Below are 27781 nucleotides of genomic sequence, written 5' to 3'. Positions count from 1 at the left end.
CTTTATATTAAGTGGTACTTCCACAGACCCTCAGGGTCGTTATTATTTGATGTGGGGACGTCTTGCCACCCAATGTGGATGACCCCACATTTCTCAACACCTTCTAGGGCACAATACTCTCAGTGGACTTTACCTATCTCCTCCGGGATGGGGACTTCAATACAGCCATACTCCTGGCAATGGACAGATCCAACCCCACTGCACTACATTATTCAGTCATGCAGAGACAGCTGGCAGACATTGTGGCAGAGAACTGTCTCCTTGACTCATGGCGACACATGCACCCAACAGTCAAGGAAGGTACACATTACTCAGCAGTCCACTCCTCCTGGTCCCGCCAGGATTACTGGTTCGTATCCATTGGTGTGACCGGCTGGATAGATGCAGTCACTCATATGGCTAAGACATTCTCCGACCACTCCCCAGAGGCAATGGTACTTAAACTCCCTGTAGACCCATCCCCATACATCAGATAGTGGCTCAACCCACTACACCTCTTAGACACCATTTTCCGGACTGAACTCGAACAGGAAGTTCAAGACTACTTTGAGTGCAATATAGACTACGTGTCAAGTCTTATCACGGTCTGGGAAGCCTTCAAAGTGACTGTCCGAGGCTCTTGCATTGCTAAGGGTAAAAGACATTCCTAATGAGCTTAACCGGTTGGAAAAAGACATTAAAGCACTGGAACGCCAAATAAGCGGCAGGACCGGGGCACACGATTAGGTCTCAATGAATGGACAAGCTTACGGACTATGCTACCACTGCTGAACACGAATGTAAATTCTCTGGCAAATATCACATAGCCCGCGTGTACGTGGATGGTGATCGCCCAGGGAAAGTCCTGGCGAATCTGGTCAGACAACCCAGATTTTCCAATAATGTCACGGAAATCCACGACTGAGGGCGAAGTCCACCGGCACACTTCTGGGCCGCTCCACACCTTCATGACATATTATAAATCTCTTTACGCAATACATAGGGGAATGCTGCTTGACCTCCCCTCATACTTTGAGGACACAGCCCTCGCATGGCTAGGCGATACCCGGCGAGTGTTCCTCAGCACCGAACTAGAACTTGATGAAATCACCACAGCAATTATGCAGATGAAATCAGGGCATGCGCCGGGTACAGACGGACTCCCCATTGAATTTTACAAGACGTTTCAGGTACAACTAGCCCCCATACTTAAGGCATTCCTCTATGAAGCCAAGGAGGAAGGCTGTCTCCCTTCTACCATGCAAGAGGCCCTGATTCCGTCCCTCCTCAAACCCGACAAACCTCCTAACCAATGTGAATCTTATCGCCCCCTTTTCCTCATAAATACCGACAACAAAATTTTAGCGAATGTCCTCTCCAACAGATTGACTTTATTAATGGAAAGGCTAGTCCTACTGGATCAGTCTGGATTTGTCCCCAACAGAGCAATGTCCCATAACCTCCGGACCCTCCTTACAGTACTACAAGACATTGACTCCGACAGCTCCTCAGTAGCCGTTTTACTTGACGCCACTAAGGCGTTTATTTCTGTCGAGTGGGACTACCTCCTTGGTACCTTACGCTACATGGATATGCCCCCGATGTTTCTCGGGTGGGTAGAACTGCTGTATCAACAGCCCACAGCCGTGGTTCTCCTTAATGGAGTGCGCTCCCCTAGTTTTGGCATCACCAGGGGTACACGGCAAGGCTTCCCGCTATCCCCCATCCTTTTTGCATTGGCTATAGAGCCTCTTGCAGCAAAAACTAGGCAACACCACAAAGATCTTCCCATCCAGGCAACTCATAATTTCGCATTATGCGGATGATGTCGCCCTCTATATCAAGAACCCACAGGAAAACCTAAACCCAGTATTACGGGAGGTCACAAAATTCAGAGCCTTTTTAGGTATCAGCATGAACTGGGCTAAGTCCACAGTTTTTCCACTCACTGCCTCAACAACTACGTACCCCCTAGACTACCCCCTTGCGTGACAGACCGAGGAAATTATATATTTGGGTATCAGAATTACCAGAAATGGAGAAGAATTAATATGGGCCAATTATGGAGTTGCACTAGACAAAGCTACTGAGTCGATCAAGAGATGGTTATCGTTGCCTCTCCTAATGGCTGGGAGGTTCTCCCTAGTGAAAATGGTTCTATTGCCAATGTTCCCTTATCTCTTCACTAACATAACCTACAATCCTGGCAAGCATTTCTTTAGTGCGCTCAAAACGCAAATCATATGTCTAGTTTGGGGTGGCAAACACGCCCAACTTGGCTATGATATTCTGGTTTTGCCCTTCTCATGGGGGATATGAAGTCCCTTACTTTGAGCTTTATTATTACAGTGCCCAAGCCCACTACGCCACATACTGGTTACACCCACCACCCTTTATGCCCCACTTAGCGGTTGAAGAAGGAAATATGACCCCCACTTCCCTTTCTGGCTTCCTGTACACCCCCTGCAGGGAATGAGAGCACAAGCCTGCCACAGTGGCTTGCACCGTTGCAGCTTGGAAGAAAATCACCGCTAGGCTGGAAGTCCCCATGCTATACACTCCTAATGTGCCCCTGGTGTACCACCCTTCTCTCCAAGTTACGTATGAAAGACAATGTCACTCTGTGTTGGAGAAATTACACTTTACTACGTGGGGGGACATGTACACGGGTGGAACATTCCGGTCTAGGGAACAGTTCCTTGGGGCAAACATACCCACAATGATGGATACCTTAATGTATGTAAGACTTAGGCGGAGTGTTAAGGCCACCAAGCCTGCATTCCCCCTGGAGCCGCCCACACTGGCACCACTTCATGCCCTGCTACAATCAGCACCCCCTCAGCATGTCACTTCGTTCATTTACCGTCACGTACAAAACTCACCTACCCCCTAGCTCTGAAAGCCGTCATGAGTGGGATAACGACCTAGAGAACCACATAACAGATGAACAGTGGGAATTCTGCTGCAAGCAGACGGAGGCTATAACAGCCAACAGCCGGTTGGGACTCATTCATTATAAATTCCTACACAGGCTATATTATACCCCGGCCAAGCTCCACAAATACAAACTCAGGAAAGATGGTAGATGTGCCAGATGTAGGGGCAGATTTTTTCCATCTAGCCTGGCTATGCCCGACCATCCAACAGTACTGGATACAAGTGTTTGCGGGTATGTCAAAAATGATAGATACGCCTCTACAAGCTTCACCAGACATTGCTTTACTAGGCTATATGCATAATATTGACACTGTGTATAAGAAGTTCTTAGCCCTAGGCCTCCTGATAGTGAAGCGTAGGTTGGCATGCTGGTGGGGTAGGGGAATGTCCCTAAATTTAAAGAATGGATACATGATCTCACAACATGGCAGGAACACTCACCTACGCTGAACTGCTACCACTACCTCCAGAACACGAGATATATGGGCCCCCCACACATATTATCTCCTCTCGACGGCGGATGAATCGACTGCTGTCCCAGGAGTGCAAGATAGGGTCGAGGCCTCTTAGATTCCCCCACACGCGGGATGGGAGCTGATACCACTATTTCCAACTCCGTATAGTAGTGAGATATATACATCAGCGGCACTTAACCTATAGAGGCTTCAGCAAAGGCCCCTGTTGAGATGGGCTTCAATGCCCCGGCCTAACCCCACTGTGATCTGGGACCCCTGAAGGTATTCCAGTCTCCTACCACCGTTTATTGTATACACTGTATATGACTCTTATTGTACATGTGTGCACTGTAGTTCAGAGCATGGTTATTCGGGCTTACAATGATATGCAAGGTGGGGAGGGGATTTCTTTTAGTTCCTTAACAGAGATGTACCTCGCATACAGCACCCGTATCAATGCTTGTTATTGAATGCATATCTCTGTACTGTTGAACTGTTTTATTTACAATAAAGCTGATAAAAAAAAAGTAATTCAAACTCCTCATAAAGAGTAGTTCATGAAAATCATCCGTTTCTCAATATCCAAAGAGCAACAACATACAGTTGCAGTAGCAATCCGTACAAATAAGCCTCTGAACAGGAAAATATGGGACAACAGATGCAACAGTAGCTACAACCATCAGGGACAATGGACAAACAAAGGATAAACAAATCTCTCTGGATCTTTTGCTCCTAATCTCCCCAACTCCAACTAGAAACACACACTAATATAAAAGACAAGAACACATGTAGACAACTTTTTTGCAGGTTAAGTCACTTCCTTTCAATGGTTAGACATCTTTCAGTGGCTTTGTTCTTCGTTTTCCACGGAAAACACATGAAGTTGACATTCAACTATCATAAATATAACAGTCATCACTAAACATTTGTGTTTCTGGCAGAGTTAACCTTGGTTCCCAGACAAGCTGAATGTAGAGTCAATTCTACCATTAATTCAATGTTTCACTGTGTGACAGTGTACTATACTGAAGACAGAAACATTTATTTGCAGATTTCTAGCTAGGTAATGTTTTTCGTATTTCATATAAGTGACAATTATTGTTAAAATATACCATTTTCTATCCAGTATTATATGAACACCAGATAGATGGGAATTTTAAGCTCAGTGTAACTGAAAATAATACATTTATATAACCAAATAAAGATTCTTAGCAAGTCACATTAAGGTCAAGCTATCAAAAACTTTTGTGCGTAGTCAGCAATTTCTAAAGCTTATATTTGTTAAAGAGAAATATAACTTCAGTCTACCAGTGAAAATGACTGCCTAATGCATTTTGCACATTTTTTCTACCTGTCATTTTACAGTGCTTACAAGTTAATGTCTAAGGCTACTAATGATCTTTCTTAATTAATTTTAATGAAAATGTCCACCTTTATCACTTTCTGTCAACATCCAAAGTGTTTGCGATCTGTTGCTCTACTCTGTGAGGTCTGAGACTGTAAGCTCATGAAACCCCAGCACTAGATCTGCTGTCTCAAAGCGAATGCAGGGAAAATCTTTTGTAACTTGTGCGAATCCTGTGCTGTCTAAGGCTTGAACCTATAAGTTATGTGCCACCGTCATTATTTAGCTTGGGGTGGTGAGGGTGGAAAAACTCCACTTAAAATTCAGGGTATCAACAATCCTCTTTTTGCAACCAGAAATCTCCTTTCAAAAATCCTTCATTTGATTTTGACATTGCCCCTGACTTACACCTACCCCTTTCAAAGGGCCAGGGCCACCATGAACACTGGGTCACATTGTAAGATTGCACACCTCCATGGTAATAGCAACCTGAAAAGAATGAAAGGTTGCATCATGAATGCCTGACAAACAACTGGTCACTTACAAAAATAGATTGTATCAAGAACCAGACCCTTTGCTGATGTAAGCCATTAAAATACATTTTACTAGATCTTTAGCACATCCAACAAGCAATGGCAAAGACAAATCTCTGGCTTTAGCAACCTAGTGCTTGCTTAGCTTTAATAGACCACTGCAGGTGCTTCCTAGTAGGGCAGGTGTACTTAGAACAGATCCAAGACACTGTTTTGTTTTAATGCAGGTAATAGGAAAATGTGACCTTTCTTAGCTCAAAGAAAATATATTGTATGCTTATATTCACCATTTCCTGAAGACATGGTTTAATTACACAACGATGACAAAAACCTAAAAAAAAATTACAATAAAAAGATAAAGGGCTTGGCAGTCAAATATAATTTTTGGAAACGTGCAAATATTACCATGCTAACTACAGCCCATGGCTGAAGTTGTCTGGTTCACTGATCCATATTGTATGGTGTAGTGGGTGGAAGCATAACGAGAATGACAGTTGATCAGACTTATGGATGGAGAGGGGTGGGCCAAAGTGCACTATGAATGTAAAACACGTATGCATTTTTTAGTTTGGATGTTGTTTTATTACATCAGGCTATTGAAAATATTGAAACTGTCTCTATCTTGACCAAATGGGGAGGTTCACCCGAACACAGAATCAGTTTTGAATTTGTTTCAGATCAAGAATTTGTACATCATTAAAGATAATATAATAATTGTAGCCTCCATTCAGAGAAGTATGCATATACATATTAAAGTGTATTTTTTTTAGAGTATTCCAAACACTGAAACACTGACTATAGGCGGGAACCCCTAGACTGAAATCAAAATAATTTACAATTATGGGAGAGAACGTGGGGAGAGTAGCCTGAAAGAGTAACAGGATGTAAATTCCATAATTTAGTGTGAGCTTGAAGCTCCAGGTCATTTTGTTTAAATCTGTTTTATTAGTTTTTAATAAACAAAGTAGACATTCATATAACAGTTCTTCATTTGTTTAGGTTACATCCACTCTTTTTGTTACTTATAGGTTCAGCCCTTGCATTGAGTTAATTTGAGCTTAATAATCACATTGTACATTTAAACACTCTGTCATTATATCTCACTGTGCGTAGCTCATTTAGTCCCATCCGTACCGTCAGTTGGGAGTCAGCTATTGAGGTGTTTTATCGGTATTGCCAGTACGTGAGCTGTGGGTGGGTCTGCCAACTGGTGAGGCGACCATTAACGTACGGGACAACTTAAAGCAAACTAGGACAATAGTATTCTTTTTAACTCGAATTAGAACAAACCTTCCCGTTCCCCATTTCGATAGGCGCATATGGGTATCCCCGTCGCGGTCTGTCAGTACACAGTGAACAGGTCCTTATTTGGTGCTATCTGATTGTGGTTTTACTGGCATTCCTTCTGCTCTGCACTTTGGATATTAACGCATTTCTTCTAATTCAAGCTGTGTAGTGGTAATGGGTGCCAATATGTCATCAATGTCAACGTCTTGTCTCTGCAAGTCCCACAAAATCGTGTCCCAGTATTTTGCTATTGGGATTTTACATAGGTCTAGTGTGCACTTCCTGTGTAGTACAACACTTTCCACACCTGCAGAGAGCGTTTCCAAGCCAGCGCACTGGGGGCTCAGGGGACTTGCATCTTTTAGTAATCAATCATTTCGCCACTACCAGCCCAGAGCGATAAAATGAGAGGTCACTTTTTGACTTTTACTCCTGTGATAAAGGTGTAAGATACACGTCTCCCACTCTAGGGGTACTACGCATTCCATGCAGCGAGACAGGGAATCAGTTACCATCCTCCAGTATTCTCCAAGTTGTGGACAGCTCCACAGTAGGTCCGCGTCCATGGTATAACATTGTGGGTACCCTGCGTCTTCGTGGTTGAAGTATTTATTAATTTTGGAGTGGGTAAGATATGCTTTTTGTGTTATGAAGTACGGTATTAATCGAAAGCGTAGGTTCTACAGTATACGCTAATAGGACCTTCTTATACAATGGCCCACTCAGCATCTGTGAAGGGAGGTCGAAGATCCCTCATCCCAACTCTGCCATGAGGGTGACAGTGCTGTCGCTTTATGGTGCCCGGGGGATGCCACGAACCATTTTATGAGGGGTCATATATGCCCCATGACACGTAGGTATTGTATCCATAAGTGCATTGGAAGTTCTTGGGTCATGTCGCCCCAGTCTTTGCTTAGTGTTGCTATAATTGTACGATGTAAGAGTAACTGTCCCGGTTGGAGTCCACCCTCCTCAACCAGCGATGCTAAAGGTGTCAGGGCACCCTAGCTGTTGCCCTTTCCTACACATGCCACCCCTAGTCCGCTAGACCTCACTGAACAGGAAATCCTTGCCATCCTCAGTGACTACAACTCTGCCCCAACTACCCTTTGCCCACTAGGCATGAGATCCGAACATGCCATTCACACAGTCTCTATCAACACCAACAGATCGGCTACCATCCACAACAAAAGTGTGGTCAAGAGCAACCCAGCGCCTGTACACTTGTCCACCATGACTCCTGACAGTCCCGCTGATTTCATCTATGTCTGGCCTTTTAATAAACTTTCGATCAGCGTTTAAGCACGCCGTTGACATTGCTGCACTCATCCTGAACAAAAAAATTGACATAGCAATTCTAGCAGAATCATGGCTCAACGATGCTTCATCTCCTTGCCTGGACCTCTTAGTCCTTCCCGGCTATAACATTGCCAGGCTGGACAGGCAATCTAGCGAGAAAGGAGGAGGCATCGTCTGCATCTACCGCTCTAACCTCAGTGTCACAGACCGTCTGGCTGATTCCACCGACTCTTGTGAATACCTCACACTCTCCATTTGTAGCAACTCCACCCTATTGTGCAATTTACACATCATTTATCATCCCCGTGGCACGAACGACTCCTTCACTGACCACCTCATGGAACTTATTACTGCTAAGTTCTCCTCCCATTCCAAATATATATTCCTGGGTGATTTCAACCTGCATTGGAATGACCCCAAGGACTCTCATGGCAACGCCATCAAAGACCTCCTGTCTGATCAAGCCCTGACCCAAGCCTGTTCACTCCCAACACACTCAAAAGGGGCCATCGTTGACTGGATCATCTTCAAGGAATCAACAGTCAAGCTTCTCTCGATAGACCCGTGCGACTGGTCTGACCACCACGCCATCGCATTCCTGCTACCTGGCACCCACAAGATAAGGGCACCTCAACCAGTGATTCCCAAACGCTGGATTAGAGACACTAGAAACCTGGACCAAAATGAACTGGTGGCTCGCTGCAAGTCTAACCTCCCCCCCCTCGCATTTCTCAACGGTCAATGACCTCAATAATCACTACTCTGAAACTATCTCGAACATTTTGGATGACCTAGCCCCACTAAAACTAAAAAGACCCAAAGCAAAGACAGGAACCCCTGGTTCACTGGACCCCTCAACAATGAGAGGAGATGCCTCCAGCAATCTGAAAGAATCTGGAGACAGGACCTCTCCGCCGCACATCTAAAACTTCTCCGCCAGGTCAGAAATGCCTACAACAAGAACATCCTTAACTCTAAAAAAAATTTCATTTCCAAACTTGAGAACGCTAAGAACAGACCTCGCAATCTCTTCAATCTGGTCAAACAGCAATCCAATAAACTGGTCAAAACCTCGAAAGAAACCCCCAAGTCTTTACTATCATCTGCGGAATTCTCCTCCTTTTTCGCGGACAAAGTCGCACCCTTATAAAATGAACTTAGTGCTGCCACATACTCTCTATCCCTTCCTGGCCTGACCCCTCCTCCTGCGATCCCCCCACAGACTTCACCAAAAAATCAAGCACTTTGGACTGACTTCAACCTCTATGACAAAGACCCCGTATCTAAAGTCCTATCTTCCCTAAAGCCGAATAACCATTTCAATGACCCGCTCCCCTCCAACTGCCTAGCGGCAGTTGTCCAATCCATTATTCCTAGCTGGACTGCTATAATTAACGCCTCACTCCAGCAGGGTTCCATTCCTGACTCCCTGAAAGCCGGCCAAGTCCTCCCCATTTTGAAAAAAACGCTGCTGGATCCAGTCATCCTCAACAGTTTCAGACCTATCTCCAACATCCCCCTCTTAGCCAAAGTGTTGGAGTAGTGTGTACAACAGCAACTAAGTCAGCACATCAACAACTTCCATCTTCTCGATGACTTCCAATCTGGATTCAGACCTGGGCACAGTACTGAAACGACCATGCTCCACTTCGTTGACGATGCCCTCCAAGCCCTGGACCAAGGACCAGTGGTGTAACTCCAATGACGTGATGATTGTGCAACATCTGGGGGTGCCAAGCAGCAGCAGCATGAGCACATACTGTTTTATATCCCATGTGATGTCTATGCACCTGCGGTAGCAGTGGTATGTTGTGTTGAGCAGCAGCGGGCCTGGCGCCTTCTCCTTGTTACATGGTTGAAATAAAGTGAGGAGGGAACGAAGGGATCATGGCGGGTAGATGGCCGCCGTGTTGGGTAGTTGATGCCCGGAGAGCCACCTGACCATCCATTGTAGCTGCGCAGCAAGATAATACTGTTCTAGACTGGGTAGTGCCAGTCCTCCTTGATTTGTCGGTAGGTAAAGTTCTGAAGAGCCACTCGGTGATGGGAGCCTCCCCAGATGAAACCCCTTATCACTCCCTCGAGGATTCGGAAAGAAGGGTGTTGGTATATACAAGAGCAAGTTGGTAAAGTAGTATAGAAGCTGCAGTAAAACTACCATTTTAATCAAGGTCACACAGCCCGCAACTGTTAGAGGGAACAGCATCTGTGAGCGAATAGACGACAGCACTTTACACTGGTTGCCGTCAAACAGGTACTCCTGCTGATGGAAGATTCTGACCCCAACGTACCGAAATGTGCCTGTCTGCCATTCTATATAAACATTGTTAAGCGTGTAGCCTGGGTTGGGGCATGCTTTATCAAACAGGTATAGACACGACTTTGACGTGTTCACTTTCAGCCCTGACAGAGCAGCAAACCCTCCCAGAGTATGTTCCAGTGATGATGGCATTGACTGCACGTCCTTGATGTATATGAGGAAGTCATCTGTGTACAGTGAAATTGTTTGTTTGTCATCTCCCAACGGAATTCCCCAGTTTGCACCTTGCATTCGAATGGCTGCCACCAGAGGATCAATAGCCAACAAGAACAGCAGCAGGGATAATGGGCATCCTTGTATGGTCCCTCGCTTCACTCTAATCAAGGCCGAAATGTGAGGCCCTGTCTGCACTCTCACCGTCAGCTCATTATATAACAGTTTGATCATACTGAGAAAGGCGTCTCCAAGTCCATAACCCGGTAGCACAGCAAACAGGTTTCCCCACTCTAGGGTGACAAAGGCCTTCTCCAGGTCTAGTATTACACAGCTGGAGTAGTGCCATTGGTCCACTGAGTGCTTAGCTACCCTGATGAAGCGTTGCAAGTTCAATGAAGTACAGAGGGCTGGCACTAACCAGTTTTGGTCAGCGTGAACTAGGGATGAGATCAGAGGCGCCAACCGGTCAGTCATTAATTTCACTAATATTTTGTGATCTGTATTTAATAGGGCTAAGAGATAATATGCACCCAGCTCTGCTTGATCCCTGTCCGGTTTGGGGAGCGAGACCAGACGGGCCTCGGTTAGCGAGGTGGGAAGAGCGGATCCCTCCAAAGCAGCAGTATATAGGGCGTGCAGGCGCGGAGTCAGAGACACTGCACAGGCTTTGTAGTATTCTGCAGGTAGTCCATCGGGGCCATGGGTTTTACCCGTCACCAGTGCTGTAATGGCTTCTCGGACCTCATATGGGGCAATCGGGCATCCAGAGCTTTGCGCTGTTCTGGTGTTATGACAGGTAGGCATACTGAGTCCAGAAAGGTATCCACGCACACTTGGTCATGTTGGTTGGAGAGTAGATTCGCAGAGTGTGGTATAATGTCTTGTTATCTCTGATTGTATCTCATGTTGTGTACATACTGTGTGCCCCGTTGCTGTGTTTATTGCATGTATGGGATGTTGGGCTGTTCCACCGGTTCTCCCTCAGTGTACTTCGACTCATATTTCCATTGGTGCTCCTCACTGCCGGGAGCGCCGACGCTCTAGAGCAGTTTCGCCATCAGGTTACTAATGAATGGCTTCTCATAACCGGGGAAAAATCAGGATAATCGGGGCAGTTCACAGAGCTTCTCTAAGCTGCACCCGCCATCTTGGCTGCATGGCCACGCCCTTCGAACAGGCCCGGTTCTAGCGGGTGGGCCGGGTGGGTCCGGCCCACCCAAAGATGAGCCTGGCCCACCCAAACAGGAGCCTTGGCCCTCGCAGTGAGGGCTTGAAGGCAGGCGTGCAACGCACAGGTCGTGTGTGTCAGCCCGGGGAGACAGCTTCCCGGGCGCACACAGACAGTTTAAGATTATAGCAGCCGCACCAAAGTACTTAACAGGTCTTTAAAAGACCATTAACATGTTAACTAGGCTTTGTTTACTTTTTTCACCCCTTCATCTCTGCATGGTGAAAGGGGACAAATCCTTTCTTTGACAACGGTAACCTTTGGTAACCTTTGCTTACTGTCCTGCTGCGTTGATTTTCTTTTTCTATGCAGCGCAGGGGAAAAGTGGTCTGTTTATTCCTAGTCACCCCCTGACCCCTGCAGCTGCTTATCACATAAGGCTGTGACACAAAGTATGACTAATGGAGTAGGTAAGAGAATGTGTTACAAAAAAAATTCTTTTTAAAATCTGCACAGGCCCAGCAGGACACCTACTTCGTATGTGCTTCATTTAAACAGTTTTTATCATTTCATCATAGCCGATGCTGGTCAACAATAAAACAATACAAAATGGCAATGCCCAGATAAAGTTGGTGATTAATGATCCTGCTTTAGAGCAATCGTTTGTCTGTTAGTATTTTTTAAATGCAGACGCACTGTATTTTATGTGGATAGCTCAGTGGGTTACTGCCTTTGTCACAGAGATCCTTGTGTTACTTCAGAAGTTACAATCCTAACAAAAGCCAGTGAACAATGAACTGCCACCAAAGAGCTGCAAACAAACATGAATGGTATAATTAGAACTTCGCTTTTTTTGTTTTGTGATATAGTTAGAACTTCCCTAGTCTTTTCATTATTCTAATGCTGCTAAAATGAGTATGTTTGGGCAGATATACATTTTTATCAGTAAAGCTGACCCCCATGGAATACTCTTTAAATCCTAAGGTTGTGTTTCCCCAGACCAAACCCTCTTAAAATATACTACCCACCAGAATGGATGACCTATGATTCCTACACCTTGTAATCCTCATTGGCTTACGTGACATTCCCTGTAGACTGATTTACATACTTGCATGATTCATTGTCTCTGTAAGTGTGTGCGTGGTGTAAAGTACTGACACACACTACATTGATATGAGCAGCGTTATACAACAAATTAAATGCATATGAGAGAGGGGATACATAAACATGAGGGGCGCTGGTGGAGGGTGCCAGTGAGAGAATCCGAGGAGGAGGTAGTGGGAGGGGCTATGGAGCGATGAGGGGCACTGTTGGAGGATGACAGTGAGGGAATCCGAGGAAGAGGTCATGGGTGGAGGGGGAAGCTAGGGAGAGATGAGGGGCACTGGTAGAGGGTGGTAGTGAGGGAGTCTAAGGAGGAGGTCATGAGGGGGATGGGCTACAGAGAGATGAGGGGCGCTGGTGGACGGTGGCAGTGAGGGAATCCGAAGAGGAGGTCATGGGGTGGAGGGGGAGCTAGGGAGAGATGAGGGGCACCGGTGGATGGTGGTATTGAGGGAGTCTGATGAGGAGGTCATGAGGGGGAGGGGCTACAGAGAGACGAAGGGCACTGGGGGAGGGTGGCAGTGAGGGAATCCGAGGAGGAGGTCATAATGGGGAGGGGCTATGGGGAGATAAGGGGCACTTGTGGCGTGTGGCAGTGAGGGAATCCGAGGAAGAGGTCAATAGGGGGGGGCATGGATGGATGAGGTACACTGTTGGAAGGTGGTAGTAAAGGTATTTATGGAGAAAGAGGTTTTTGGTGCAGCGCCAAAAAAGACTTTTGCATCAGCGCTGAAGCCGGCCCTGTCATGGCCTTTCTGTTTTTGTTTATTTAATTAACAGTCGGGCCATAAGGGCCACTGTGGAACATACTTTAAAGTGCGTGCTAATTATATTTATTGCTCTATCAATGTTTTAAGTATAAAGGTGATTTTACTAATGTTTTTACCGGGAGATGGTGCCTGACATGGGGCGGGGCCCAAGGTCATCTGTGAGATAAGGTGCACTGGAGAGGAATAATGGCTAATCAAGCTTGTAAGGGAGTGCGTTGAAGAGTCCGTGATCAGGTGGAGGTAGTAATGAAGAGGGATTCTCCCTGAAGGCTCACACAGAGGGAGCCCGAGAAGTGGCCTGCCTAGACATATATGCGACAAATCGAGCCCGCAGTGGCCCACCCAAATGCGTCCTTGGCCCACCCAATTAAAAATTCCTGGAGCCGGGCCTGCCTTCGAAGCTCCAAGTCTTTTTATTTAAAAAAAGGTGTTCTAGCATTTAGGTCTTAGTTAGTAACCAAAGAGCAGTCAAATATCTGAAATTACATGTTTAAACCTTTAAGAAAGAGAATATATTGGGATAACACAGCTTAGTTTAGACTCTCTGCCTGAAAGAGGCTTTTGTTAAAGCATACGTTTGTTAAACGTAACTGAGTCGCCATATGCTTCAACTTTCAATATTAACACATGGTAGAACTAACACGGTGTCAAGGAGCTGTAGCATGGGAGGAAGATTGCTGGGATCACAACACCAATTGAGATGTAAATGGGCACAGGGGGCTACAGGCTGGAATCTATTCCCGTACGCTGAAGAGGCATTTATAAATCAATACTGACAGGTGTTCCGTAGAAACATATCAGAGGTGACATATGCTAAATATAGGTTAGAAATGAGTTCAGTCCGCCTAAAATGTTAACAAGGAAGAGACATATTATCCAGTAATGCCTAACAGTGCCTTCAGATGAAGGAATATTGGCAATCAATAACTGAGCAGAGAACATATTTGTTCCCCCGGCCAGAAAGGAGCATTTGGAAGGGGGGTGGGAGGTAGAGGGAATTAATAGAGACATGAAGAAAAGGTCAAACGAAATGTACAACAAAAAAAAGAAAATCCTGCTTTAGAGGGAGTCGTAGATATCTGTTTAATAATAGTAAAGCCTATCCTGGAAAAAGGCCAGCTTGGTGTAATTTATTATATTGCTTTTTTTTCTGTTACCCTCACTAGGTTTGACTCTCTTGTCCACATCCTGTTACAGTCTTATAATGAAGAGGGAGCAGACACAGTCCCGGGCGAACTGTTTAATGAGGTCACAATGCAAGGGATTTGGAGATGTACTTGGCAATGTCTAATATAGTGTGCGAGAGATGGACTCAACATGGCCCTTTTGATTTACTGTCTGAGAAACATGAATTGACAGTTGAATTGATGTTGGCAGTTTAAAAATGAATCCTTGGCAAGGATTTTATTTTTCAAGAGGAGAATCAAGATGGTGAGAGAAGTCGTTTCTAAGTGTCTGAAGGGACTTGGCCGCCAGCCTTCGGTTTCCACCCCAGATTTTTTTATTCTTTCAGGCTGCCAGAGGCTGCATTTACAGAGAAATGTAGTGCTTTTCATGAAGACTCGTCTTCTCCATTCAAACACATTGACTGCTTTGATTTATTTTCATTTTTTCATTTTTCCGGTTTGATTTTTTTTAAATAATATACTCACACTCATTACTCGGCTCATTTAGTAAGAGGTTTCAGGTCTATCTTTGTTAAATCAATTGCGTTTCCACCTATGCTTCAGATAGTTGGGGATTAGGTTTGGAGGATCAGTGTGAAGGAAGTGAAGGCATGGAAGTGAATGGGATTAATAGCGTGAAGATCGCTCGAAAAACCAAAGAAAAAAAACTTGCGTACATGGACGGTGGAGGAGAGACAAAATAGGAGCGCGACAGGACTGAGACTTGGGCCTGGTGACTGGCAGCAGGGTCGGTGATGAAATTAAAGAACAAGATTAAATAAAGGATAAGTAGTTGGAGAGAAAAGGAAAAGAACATTGCCATGGTTTGTATATGATGCCTCGAAAGCTGAGAGTTCCAAGCAAGGTTTAGTAGTCAACTGTGTTCATTTTTAGAAAATTTGAGGTAATAGTCGTCACATCCAGTCTTTTCTTCCTAACAAAATAATGCATCCTTCATCCCAGACAAACCCCTCAAAAGTCTCAGCTTCAGAAAGATAGGAGCCTTTCTTCAGTGTCAATGCAACCCTACCATTGCCATTGACCGTATCCCTGCCCAGATGCATAACTTGCTGCTGTATCTCCTAAATCCTCATGCACATCTTCAAGAAAAAATGCCTCAACACCCAGGGAGCGCGAAGGCAATCCAGGAAGAGAACGAATAGGAGAAAACTGGATGTAATGACACATATCTCGGGTAAACTAAGACATTAACCACCGAGTCTCTCTTGTTCGTTTCTTTCTTAGCTAAATAAGGATATACCCAAGCAATAAAAAGTAGGCTGAGCCTTGATCCAAACCAAACAAAACCCCATTAGCACAGTAAACGGTGCTTGACAGTTCTACCCCCGTTCAAGGCTCATCATAAGAAACTTGAAATCTGCAATAGATAATAAATATGGAATGAGGAGCGGCCTCATAAATAGCCACCAAAGGGGATCCCAGCTGCTGAAGCCAAGGAAGTCGCTCTACCATAGGCATATATACCCTGAATCATATTAGGAAGGCTAACACCCTTAACCTTTAGGCTTTGCAAATTAAAGCCCCTAACACTGACTGTTAGTAGACATGGCAAGGGCTCAAATAAGATGAACAGATCCAAAAATAACAAATTGTAAACCAGAAGCTCTAAATGCTGCAGTACATTCTAAATAAATCAGATTAGCCCTTCTAACAGCCACACACCACAGTGAATCAAACTCATCCATAACAACAAGAGGCTGAAGAAACACTTCTTGTTTGAGATGAACAGAAGAAAGACTATGGATGAACAATGTGTCCGAGTTAAAGTACCAAATGAGAAAATGGAGATGTGCATTCTGAAGATCCGTTGATGGCAGGAACTCTTGTGGAAAAGCCATCAATATCACTTACTGCAATTTTGAAACACAGGCTGGCAACCTAACGATTTAGGGGTATATTCACAAGAACGTGTGATAACTACCACAAGATTAGCGTAACGTTACTTTCAACACCGCAGCCCATTCCGGGAAAACAACTCTGTGACAACGTGGAATTCACAACACGGCGGTAGCATGCAATAGTCTGCCGACAGCGTGGCCAATGCCCGCGACACAACCACCTCGACTGAGACAAAAACACAAACCCCAACGTGAAAAAACCTGCAATGGGCAAAAGCGCGATAAGAAAACAGTGACAACCAGCATAAGGGCAGCAATAACCACGCGCAATGCGGGAAAAAGCACAAGAACAGCACACTTTAAAAGCCACGGAACAAAATCCAACAACAGCGGAGTACCACGGATGCAACCTGGCCAACTGCAGAGGACAACATGAACAACACAACATCCAAATACCATGGAAGAACAGAACCGACAGGCACACAGCATGAAAGAGACCAGTGGCAGACAAATCTGAGCCGCACGATCGACACACCCACCGAGCAGCAAACGCACATAGACAGGAGTGCACCTCGACATTGACAACATCCCGGTACAAACAGCACCCCCACCACATTTGAATACAGGACACAACTGATTCCACAAATGTGCCCGACCTGGCAAAATCACATCTGAAATTGCAGGGAAAACTAACATTAAAATGTACAAGTACAAGCCAAAACCTGCAAATATGTTTTATTCACACATGTAGTGCATATGGACATTTACTACTGTCGCTTGATTGCCATGGACGGCCACACTGTGACATGCTCATGAGAAATAAGTGTCAATGATGGTATTCCTACGGGCCAGTCCTGCCACAGCTGCAGTAGGATGTGGCCCACCTGCCCCATCACCACCATCATCCTCCGGTACCTCTGGGACTGGGATCCATGGGGCCCTGGTGGGAACACAGATGTTGTGCAACACACAACATGCAATAATCAGCTTGCACTCGGAGTCCGGGCTGTACAGGAGCTTCCCACCTGTGCAGTCCATGCACCTGAAACGTGACTTCAACACACCAAATGTGCGTTCCACAATGCCCCTGGTGTGTATGTGTGGCACATTGTACGGCCTCTGGGCGAGTGTGTTTGGATCTCGGAGGGGTGTCATCATCCAAGGGTAGAGTGAATATCCTTGAACACCTGTGACAGTGCAGGGAGAAAAGAGTCAATACTTGGGTCGGTCGAATGTGATGGCAGGTCCACCAATCCAGTGATGCCTGTGCTGGCTCTGTGGGGGGTGAGTGTAAACCAGCCCGCAGGGTGTAGCTGATGCTGGCAACTACACTAACAGTCATCAGGCACCCAGAAATGCAATGTAAGAACTACAAGGGGGGATGGCATGATTCGCACAGGGCTACTGGCCCCGGATGCACAGCGGGCTAAATGGGCCCACCGCCACAGGACACTGACCTGCGTGTGGCTGTGGTGCCATGAATGTCAGTTATGGGTGCAGGGGTAGGCCAGGATGACCATGGAGTGGTGTGGTCATGTCTGGTAGGTGGTCGTGTAGTTTGACATGTTGATTGTGGTTTGGTGACATGTGCATCCGCACAGTTGTGCATTCTGCTGTGGAGGCATTGGGATGTGTGGTGTGTTGACTTGGTACTTACCAACGAGCAGTCCCGTTGCATATGTGCCATCCTGGAAGTGCTGGTTGATGATGGACTGTCGGAAGATGAAGGAATCATGCACACTACCTGGGTAGTTGGCGATGACATTGGTGAGTCCCCGGTGGTCCACTATTCTGCACTATACTGCACATTGATGGAATGCCGATCTGTCACATCGTTGTCAAAGTAGTGTTGTTGTTTTTTCGTGTGTTTCTGTACGGGAACACCTACTCTGCATCTCATTAGTGTTAGTTAGTTGTGTCCGCCGTGGCGTTAGGTTTAGGGACTGTTATCACGGGAATTCTGATGGTGTCTGCTGTTAGCACCAGCTTGTGAATAGTGGGGTAAATTTATCCCGACCTTGGCTGCGATAAAGTGCCGTTAATTCGGCGATATCTCCTTGTGAATATGCCCTTTAGTCTTCTCATATTCAGTACAAAATGGAATTCTCTTGAGCTTTTGATGACCAGAAAAATTATTGAATATAATCCTGACCCAATCAGTGGCTACTGAATTATTTGTTGTATTTTCTATTAAAATAATTTTTTATTGAATATTCCACATGGCACTGCATAGAAAACAGGTCTGCATGACATTCACAATGCATAGACATTTCAGTATCGCATATGTATCCTCTGTAGCTGTTCCAACCTCCCCATATCTATGCCCATTTCTTCGGACAGCCTCGATGAATATATACAGATTTTTCAGCTATCATTGCCATATCCATGTCCCTACACCAGAGGCCGAGGGTAGGGCCATTTTGGGATCCCCAGCACTGCGCTATATTGCGTTTTGCTATTGACATGCCGAGCGTCACCCAGTCTTGAGTCATTTGTGAGAGGTCCGTGGGCTCCCAGATATTGAGCAAGCAGCACCTCGGTTCCGGTAATGTTGTGATTTTTGTGACTTGCGAGATTGGTCGCAGCACCGCCACCCAATAGGAAACGACCCTGGGACATTGCCAAATTGTATGGTAGAATGTACCTACTTCTCCGCATTGCCTAAGGCAGAGCGGTGTGTCCCCGCGGTGAATTTTGTGGAGGAGTGTTCTCGTATAGTATGTGCGGTGTAAGATTTTGAGCTGTACTAACCGCAGTCTCGATGGAATTGCTGCCTCTCTAGGCAACACTAGCGCTTCCTGCCAGTCCGCCTCCTCGATGGATCCCAGGTCTCGTTCTCATGTCGCCTTGAGCGTCACCGTGGGATCTGGGTAAATGTTAATTATCTTACGGTAGGTCAGTGAGATCGCTTTTGCGTGTAAGTGATCTGTTAAGAGACTGTCCTCTAGCGGCGAGGATTCCTCAGGTCGCGACCCCGGCGGTAAAATGGACTGGAGTGCATGCTTGATCTGTAAGTAACGGAACTGTTCTGTCTGTGCTAGGTCATAGGTGGCTTGTAAGTGGGCAAACGTGACCATTTCCCCCTTCTGCCATAGATCTCCTACTGTAAATATGCCTATTTGGTCCCAGTTGCGAAATCCCTTAGTATTGCCTAGCATGCCGAGCTTCTGTGTGTCCCGTAAGGGCGTTGCTAATGTTACAACTTTGTTCCAACCCAAAGCTGTGCCGCAAACCATATACTTAGTGCATGTGCCATTGGGCCCTTATGTCTCCTCTTTTTGTTGTACAGTGCCCCCATGATTACCAATGGGGCTAGTAGGTGTCGGTCCAATGTAAACGCTGGATCATCTTGGGGCATGTGAAGCCATTGATTAATAGCTACTAGCTGGGATGCCCAATAATAGATCTTAATGTCTGGGAGTGCTATTCCTCCATCGTACCAGCTTCTAGTTAATTTGTGTAAGGCTATGCGGGGCGCTTTTCCGTCCCATAGCAAGGTCGCCGCTTTCGTATTAATTGCCGCGAAATAAGTCGTCGGGATGGGGAAAGGTGTGTTTTGCAGTGTGTACAGGAACCGTGGGAGCACCATCATCTTGAAGAGGGCGGCTCTTCCTAGTAGCGTCAGAGGCAGTGCGTGCCAGTGTTTGACACCATTTTTGAAGTGCGATAAGGGTAAGTATGGGCAAATTTTGCGAATTCGCGATATGCGAATTTGCGAATTTGCGATCGGCAAAATTCGTGAATTTGTGCGAATTTGCGGATTTTCTTTTTTTGCGTGTTCGCGGGGCGCTTTGCGTGTTCGCGGGGCAATTTGCGTGTTCGCGGGGCGCTTTGCGTGTTCGCGGGGTTTTTTTTTGTGCGAGACCGCTCGTTGTTGTGCCATTCTGCCCTCTGCCCCACTCATTGTTGTGCCCTTCTGCCCTCTGCCCCACTCGTTGTTGTGCCCTTCTGCCCTCTGCCCCACTCATTGTTGTGCCCTTCTGCCCTCTGCCACACTCGTTGTTGTGCCCTTCTGCCCTCTGCCCCTCTCCTGTTTTATTTTAGAATGGCGCCGGCAAGCTGCCAGCGCCATTCTAAAATAGTTACTAAGTTAGCTTCATCAGGAAGCACTAATAGATAAAATAAAGCAGGTGCTCGAATTCAGTTAAACTCGAGCACCTGCTTCTATTAGTGCTTCCTGTTGAAGCTAACTTAGTAACTATTTTAGAATGGCGCTGGCAGCTTGCCGGCGCCATTCTAAAATAGTTACAAGCTTGAAGCTTGAACTTTTGCCCCCCCGGATCCGTTCCGCTCGCGGATTTGCGGATTTTCGGCAAATTCGCGGGAATTCGCGGATCGTGAATTTGCCGAAAATCCGCAAAATCCGCGTGTGGAACGTATTTTGCGCCCATGCTTAGCCAAAACCCTGCGCCTGCTTGAAGCAGGCGCAAGGCTTGATGCAGCATTGGGGAGATAGGGCCCCCCCAGAGCAATGCTGGAGCTGCGTCGCAAGCGCGACGCAGCTCCAGCAATGCGCTGCTATTACGGCACAGATGCGTGACGCATCTGTGCCGTTTTTGCCACATGGTGCGCCGCATTGTAAATGCGGCGCACCATGGGTGGCGGAGCTGCGGCGCACAATAACTGGCGCATCCCTGGGGATGCGCCAGTTATTGTAAATCTGCCCCTATACATTTAGCCAACGAGGGAGCGCTTACTGATTAGACAGTAGAAGATACTCCAGTTGAGTAGAGGTATTGCACAAAAAGGTGGCATCTTCGTGGACAAACATGCAGGACGGGATTCATTCTGCCCCGTTAGACTCGTTTTTTGTGCCCTTCTGCCGTCTGTTAGACTCGTTTTTCCCTTGTTTTTCTGCCCTTCTGCCCTATGTTAGACTCGTTTTTCCCTTGTTTTTCTGCCCTTCTGCCCCTGTTAGACTCGTTTTGAGTGCCCTTGTGCCCTCTGTTAGACTAATTTTTCCCTTGTTTTTCTGCCCTTCTGCCCTCTTTTATACTCGTTTTATGTGCCATTCTGCCCTCTGTTATTCCCTTGTTTTTGTGTCCTTTTGCCCTCTGTTAGACTCATTTTTTGTGCCCTTATGCCCTCTGTTAGACTCGTTTTTGTGCCCTTCTGCCCTCTGTTAGACTCATTTTCCCCTTGTTTTTCTGCCCTTCTGCCCTTTGTTAGACTGCTTTTTGTGCCTTTCTGCCCTCTGCATCACCACATCATCACTCAGCGCTACCCCAGCATCACTCAGCTCCACCACAGCACCACTCAGCACCACCACAGCATCACTCAGCACCACCACAGCATCACTCAACACCACCACAGCACCACTCAGCACCACCCCAGCATCACTCAGCACCATCCCAGTATCACTCAGCACCACCACAGCACCACTCAGCATCACCACAGCACCACTCAGCACCACCACAGCACCACTCAGCGCCACCCCAGCATCAATCTGCGCAACCATTCAACAACAACTGGTTCAAATATGTTCTCTCAATGTTTCAAACTTTATTACAAATGTCACAAAAAGATGTTAATATTTCACTTCTGTTCTTAAATTTTCATCACAATAAAATACACTGTACATAATCTTCACAAAAGTTATTTACAAAAGTTTAAGCTATTGCCATTATAAATTAAAATCACTTTTATTTAAGTATTAAAAGCCATTGTAATTTGTAGTATCAATACAGCTAAGTCACGTAAATAGAAAACATGCGAGACCTATTGCATTGCAAATGCTTGTTTGTACTTTGTCATCTACGAGATCTTTGCAATGTTTCAAAAGAGAGAAAGAGAGAGAGATAGAGAGAGAGAGAGGGAGGGAGAGAGAGAGAGTGAAAGAAAGAAAGAAAGAACGAAAGAAAGAAAGAAAAAAGAAAGAAAGAAAGAGAGAGAGAGAGAGAAATAAAGAAAGAGAGAGACAGACAGAGAAAGAGCAAGTAAGTGAAAGTGAAAGGGAGAGAAAGGGAAAGAGAGGGAGAGAAAGAGAAAGAGAGAGTAAGAGAGAGAGGGGAGAGAAAGAAAGAAACAAACAAACAAACAAACAAACAAACAAACAAACAGGGAGAGAGAGAATGAGAGAGAGAGAAAGAAAGAGAGAGACAGCGAAAGAGCAAGAAAGTGAAAGAGAGAAAGAGAGGGAGAGAGAGAGAGAGGGAGAGAGAAGAGGAGAGAGGGATCGAGAGAGAGAAAGAGAGGGAGAGAGAAAGAGAGAACGAGAGAGAAAGAAAGAAAGAGACTGAGAAAGAGCAAGAAAGTAAAAGAGAGAGAGAAAGAGAGAGAGAGACATGGAAAGAGAGAGAGAAAGAGAGAAAGACACACAGAGAGGGAGAGAGAGAGAGAGTATGAGAGAGAGAAAGAGAAAGAGAGAGAGAAAGAGGGAGAGTGAGAGAGAAAGTAAGAGAGAAAGAGAGAGCGAGAAAGAGAGGATGTGAGAGAGAGAAAGAAAGAGAGGGAGATAGATAGAGAGAAAGAGAGAGAGAACAACAGAGAAAGAAAGAGATAAGCAGAGAAAGAGGAAGAACTTGAAAGAGAGAGAGAAAGAGATAAATAGAGCAAGAAGGGAGAGGGAGAGAGAGATAGATAGAGAGAAAGAGAGAGAAAGAGAGGGAAAGAGAGAACAAGAGAAAGAAAGAGAGGCCGGATCTCTGAAGGGCCAGATTTCTGAGTTGCCCCTACAGAACATACAGCTTTTTATTTTCAGCAAAATGCATATGAAAATTGTGCTGTAAAGGTCTCTTTTAGTTTAACCCCTCCTGACAACTCAAAATGGGTGTATTTGCCATCCTCTCCCTTCTTCCTGTTTTTTACATCTGTAAGTGCTTCCTGATGAGGTTTAATTCCTGGGACAGGTGCCTCGTTGCCTACTTGTAACTATTCTCTGACCCTGCTTCAAGGGTCAGAGCAGGGTCAGAGAATAGTTGCAAGTAGGCAAGGCGCCAGGAAGCACTTAGCAGCAGGTGCAGTTGAAGTTAATTTCTTTGTAACCCTTTTGTAAAAGGTTACAAAGAAATTAGGTTTAACTTTTGCACCTGCTGCTGTAACCCTTGCTTGGCTGAAAATTCGTCCCCACTGATTCGCGGATTTTACCGCGATTTCGCGAGATTCGCGTATCGCGAAATCGCGGAAAATCTGCAAATTCGCTCGCGAAACGGATTTTACGCCCACCCTTAGATAAGGGTTGTGTCAGATTTCGCTCTGTGAAGAGAGTACAGTCATGTATTATAGATATCCTAAGGTATTTAAACCCATCCGTGACTATTTGAAGTGCACAGTCCCGTGGGAGCCACGGAGGAGGACCATGCAGAACATATAGAAGAGATATCTCCCAGTTAATAGTGTATCCCAATACCCGGCCGTAGGCCACGCAAATGTACAAGAGGCAATTGAGAGATCGCGTCGGAGACGTTAGGTGCAGCAGTATCATCCGCGTATAGCGAGATGCGGTCCTCCCATCCGGAAGCCCATTTCATCCATCATATTGTCAGATCCTGATGGATCCACACAACACTGGATGATGGAACACAAAATACATATAACAACAAAAATAGCAGTGGTCCAACAGAATATGACAGATCAGCTAACCCAGAAAAGGAGAGAGATAAGAACCGACTGAGGGGAAAGAGCAAAACATCATCGATACATGGATCTAAACGGAAAATCAGGAACAGAAATAATGAAAATGGGAACATACAGAGGATGGCTCACACGACGACACCCAAGGTCATGAGAAAAATCTGCGATATCCAAACACAAATCAGCAACCTAGCACAGGAGTTACAAAGCGCCATCAAAAGGGATTGAAAACCTATGTGATATCTCTAAGAAGACTCAGAATGAAGTTGAAATCATCAGCGAGTTAGTAAATAGATCCATAGCGATAAATAATAAGAGATCTCTACCACTGACAGACAGACAAAACAGACCAGTTAGGAACCAAAACTACCTGACCGAAGAGGACATAACATCACTAATCCAGGAATATGAATCATCTAACCCCATGATAGTACAGGAAATAGAAAGAGTAGCGATAGACATAAACAGAACTTCCACTAGGAAGGCAAGGGAATTAAACATTAACAACTTACAACAAATCCATATATCCCCGGATCCGTTAAACATGACCACAACCAGACCGGAGAATTCTCTAAAATGTCTGCTGCTCAACTGTCGATCTGCGACGAAACATGCTTCGGACATAGCCGACATCATCTTCAACCAAGAAATAGACATAACAATCCTGACTGAAACCTGGCTATCTGAATCCTCATCGCCAGTCATGGACCTTCTGGTACCACCGCAATACAACATATTAAGACTAGACAGGCAGATAAAGACAGGGGGAGGTATTGCCTGTATCTATAGATCAAATTTAGAAGTTGGCCGTTTTCAATCTGACCCCCTCGAATCATGCGAATACCTAGGGCTCAACATAAGATCGACAAACAAACCGATCTGCAACCTACATGCCCTATATCATCCACCAGGAAAAAATACGAATTTCATTGACCAAATGATGGAGATCATCACTGCTAACACCAACTCTGACATCAATAATATATTTTTAGGTGACTTCAACCTTCGTTGGAACGACAACAACGACAAACAAGTCAACGCCTTTAAAGAATTTTTAAATGATCTGAAACTATCCCAAGCTTGTCTTCAACCGAGGCACTCAAAAGGAGCTACACTGGATTGGATTATCTCAAAGAACAAGGACATCTCAATTCTCTCCATTGAACAGTGCGACTGGTCAGATCACCCCGCCTTAACCTTCCGAATACATTCACGGGAAAAAATAAAAACGACTCAAACCACCAGAATGAAAAAATGGATCCGAGATTCTGGTGACACTAATATAGATCTGCTATCTGAAAGCTGCAAGAGAGTCTTGAACCCGCCTGAGAATTTGAAAAATGTGAACGATCTAACGAACCATTACAATGCCACAGTAACGAAAATAGTCAACGACACCATACCACTCAAATTAAAAAGAGTTACAGAAAAGAATAAAAATCCTTGGTTCAATGGAATTCTGAATGAAGAAAGACGTACCTTGAGACGAGCAGAAAGAAAATGGAGACAACACCCATCCTCCCCGACCCTGAAAACACTCAGAAAAATAAGAAATGATTATAACAAGAAGATCATCAACACAAAAAAGGAATTTATCAGAACTGAATTGGATAACGCCAAAAACAGACCACGTAAATTATTCAAAATCATAAAACAGCAATCCAACAAACTGGCAAAATCTGTCCAAGAAGTCACTAAAACACAACTAAGCTGCGATGAATTTTCTACCTTCTTCATTAACAAAGCCAATAAGTTGAAAGAAGAGCTTGAGACCGCCGCAGATAACATCAAAGACAACACGCCTACATCACCGTCCAACCCAAACGATGTGAATAGGACGACCAAAAACAATGCACACTGGAACACTTTCAAAGTATTAGACCAGAATGACATTACTAAAACAATCACATCCACAAAACCACAGATAACACTACCTCTGAGGCGGAAGCCGGAGGGATTGAATAACGATTTTTAAAACTGTTTATTTCTGATTTATGTCACTGTTTTAAACTCTCTCACTTACCCTGAGCTCTTGTTGAGTTTTCTGATTACCGCTATCTCACAAGCAGCGGATTTAGCGCTGCTTCGTGAAGTTGTTTGGGACGGCGCCATCGCCAGTCGCGAGGCCACGCCCACCGAATAGGCCACGCCCACCCGCCCGCCTATAAAGCACTGAACACTAGTGCGCCCTGCAGATAACACTACCTCTGAGGCGGAAGCCGGAGGGATTGAATAACGATTTTTAAAACTGTTTATTTCTGATTTATGTCACTGTTTTAAACTCTCTCACTTACCCTGAGCTCTTGTTGAGTTTTCTGATTACCGCTATCTCACAAGCAGCGGATTTAGCGCTGCTTCGTGAAGTTGTTTGGGACGGCGCCATCGCCAGTCGCGAGGCCACGCCCACCGAATAGGCCACGCCCACCCGCCCGCCTATAAAGCACTGAACACTAGTGCGCCCTGCAGATAACACTACCTCTGAGGCGGAAGCCGGAGGGATTGAATAACGATTTTTAAAACTGTTTATTTCTGATTTATGTCACTGTTTTAAACTCTCTCACTTACCCTGAGCTCTTGTTGAGTTTTCTGATTACCGCTATCTCACAAGCAGCGAATTTAGCGCTGCTTCGTGAAGTTGTTTGGGACGGCGCCATCGCCAGTCGCGAGGCCACGCCCACCGAATAGGCCACGCCCACCCCACCCGCCTACAAATGTGCCTTCCACGCAAGCGCAGCGGACGAGCGCAGCGGGAGCGCCGTTTGCGCGCCGAAGGCGCGCCTAAGGCAAGCCCGTCTGCGCCCGTCCGCGCCAGGACACGCCAGGGGCCTTGCAAGAGGCCTGAGGCACGGTTTACCTATTCGGGGGATGCTCTATGCCATCTCAACAGGCCCGTTCCATCTTCATGCTCCCAAGTACTAAAGGGAGACTCCCGCCTTACTCACTGTCCACATTGCTCCTTTAAATACACCCCCTCTATCATCAAAGCTCCCACTCAAATGACTATAAACATGGCAATGATCAATTGCAGATCACTACCCAAACACGCCCTTGAAATAAATATGATTATCGAAGACCTTAATCTTGAAATACTGTTCCTTACAGAAACGTGGCTGACACCCAACTCAGACGCCGACATAGTCCAAGCACTTCCCCCAGGATTCAGTATCCAACATCTTGATCGTCCCAAAGGTAGAGGTGGGGGCATTGCTGTCATCTCCAAGGATTCAATACCATGTCATTTCCTTGACAGTCCTCTGATAGACTGTGAAAACGTTCATTTTACCTTACAAATCTCCCCTTGTTCCTCTCTTTCTGGACTCCTTATTTACCGTCCCCCTGGTTCCATGGGAAAATTCCTTAACTCCCTCCTAGAATGTTCCTTGGCCAGATCTAGCGCTCGGACCAACTTCCTCATTTTAGGGGACTTTAATGTCCACTTTGAAGACAGCAAAGACAACACGGCCTCAGAACTGATCCAAGACTTGGCCTCCCACCAATTGCATTTACAGAACTCCCTCCCTACTCATAATCGGGGGCATTTGCTCGACCCCATATTCTGTAATTTCCTTGATCTTGTGACCAGGCCCCCCACTCCTGTGCCATGGTCCGACCATCTACTTATTCCTTTCAGTTGGCACATCTACCCCACACTGCCGCAAACCCAAGCCCCCGGCAGACCATCCAGACCCTGGGCGAAATTAAACTATGTTAAATGGAATCAAGCCCTCGAGGACACAGTCCCTACCCTTAGCTCAACCATCGACCTTGCTGATAGGGAATTTGCATCCTGGATTACCAATTCTCTAGACTTAGCTCTCCCAAAAAAACCTC

This window comes from Lissotriton helveticus, chromosome 3_2 (genome assembly GCF_964261635.1).
Source record: "Lissotriton helveticus chromosome 3_2, aLisHel1.1, whole genome shotgun sequence".
NCBI lineage: Eukaryota > Metazoa > Chordata > Amphibia > Caudata > Salamandridae > Lissotriton > Lissotriton helveticus.
Note: the sequence above shows the minus strand (reverse complement) of the source record.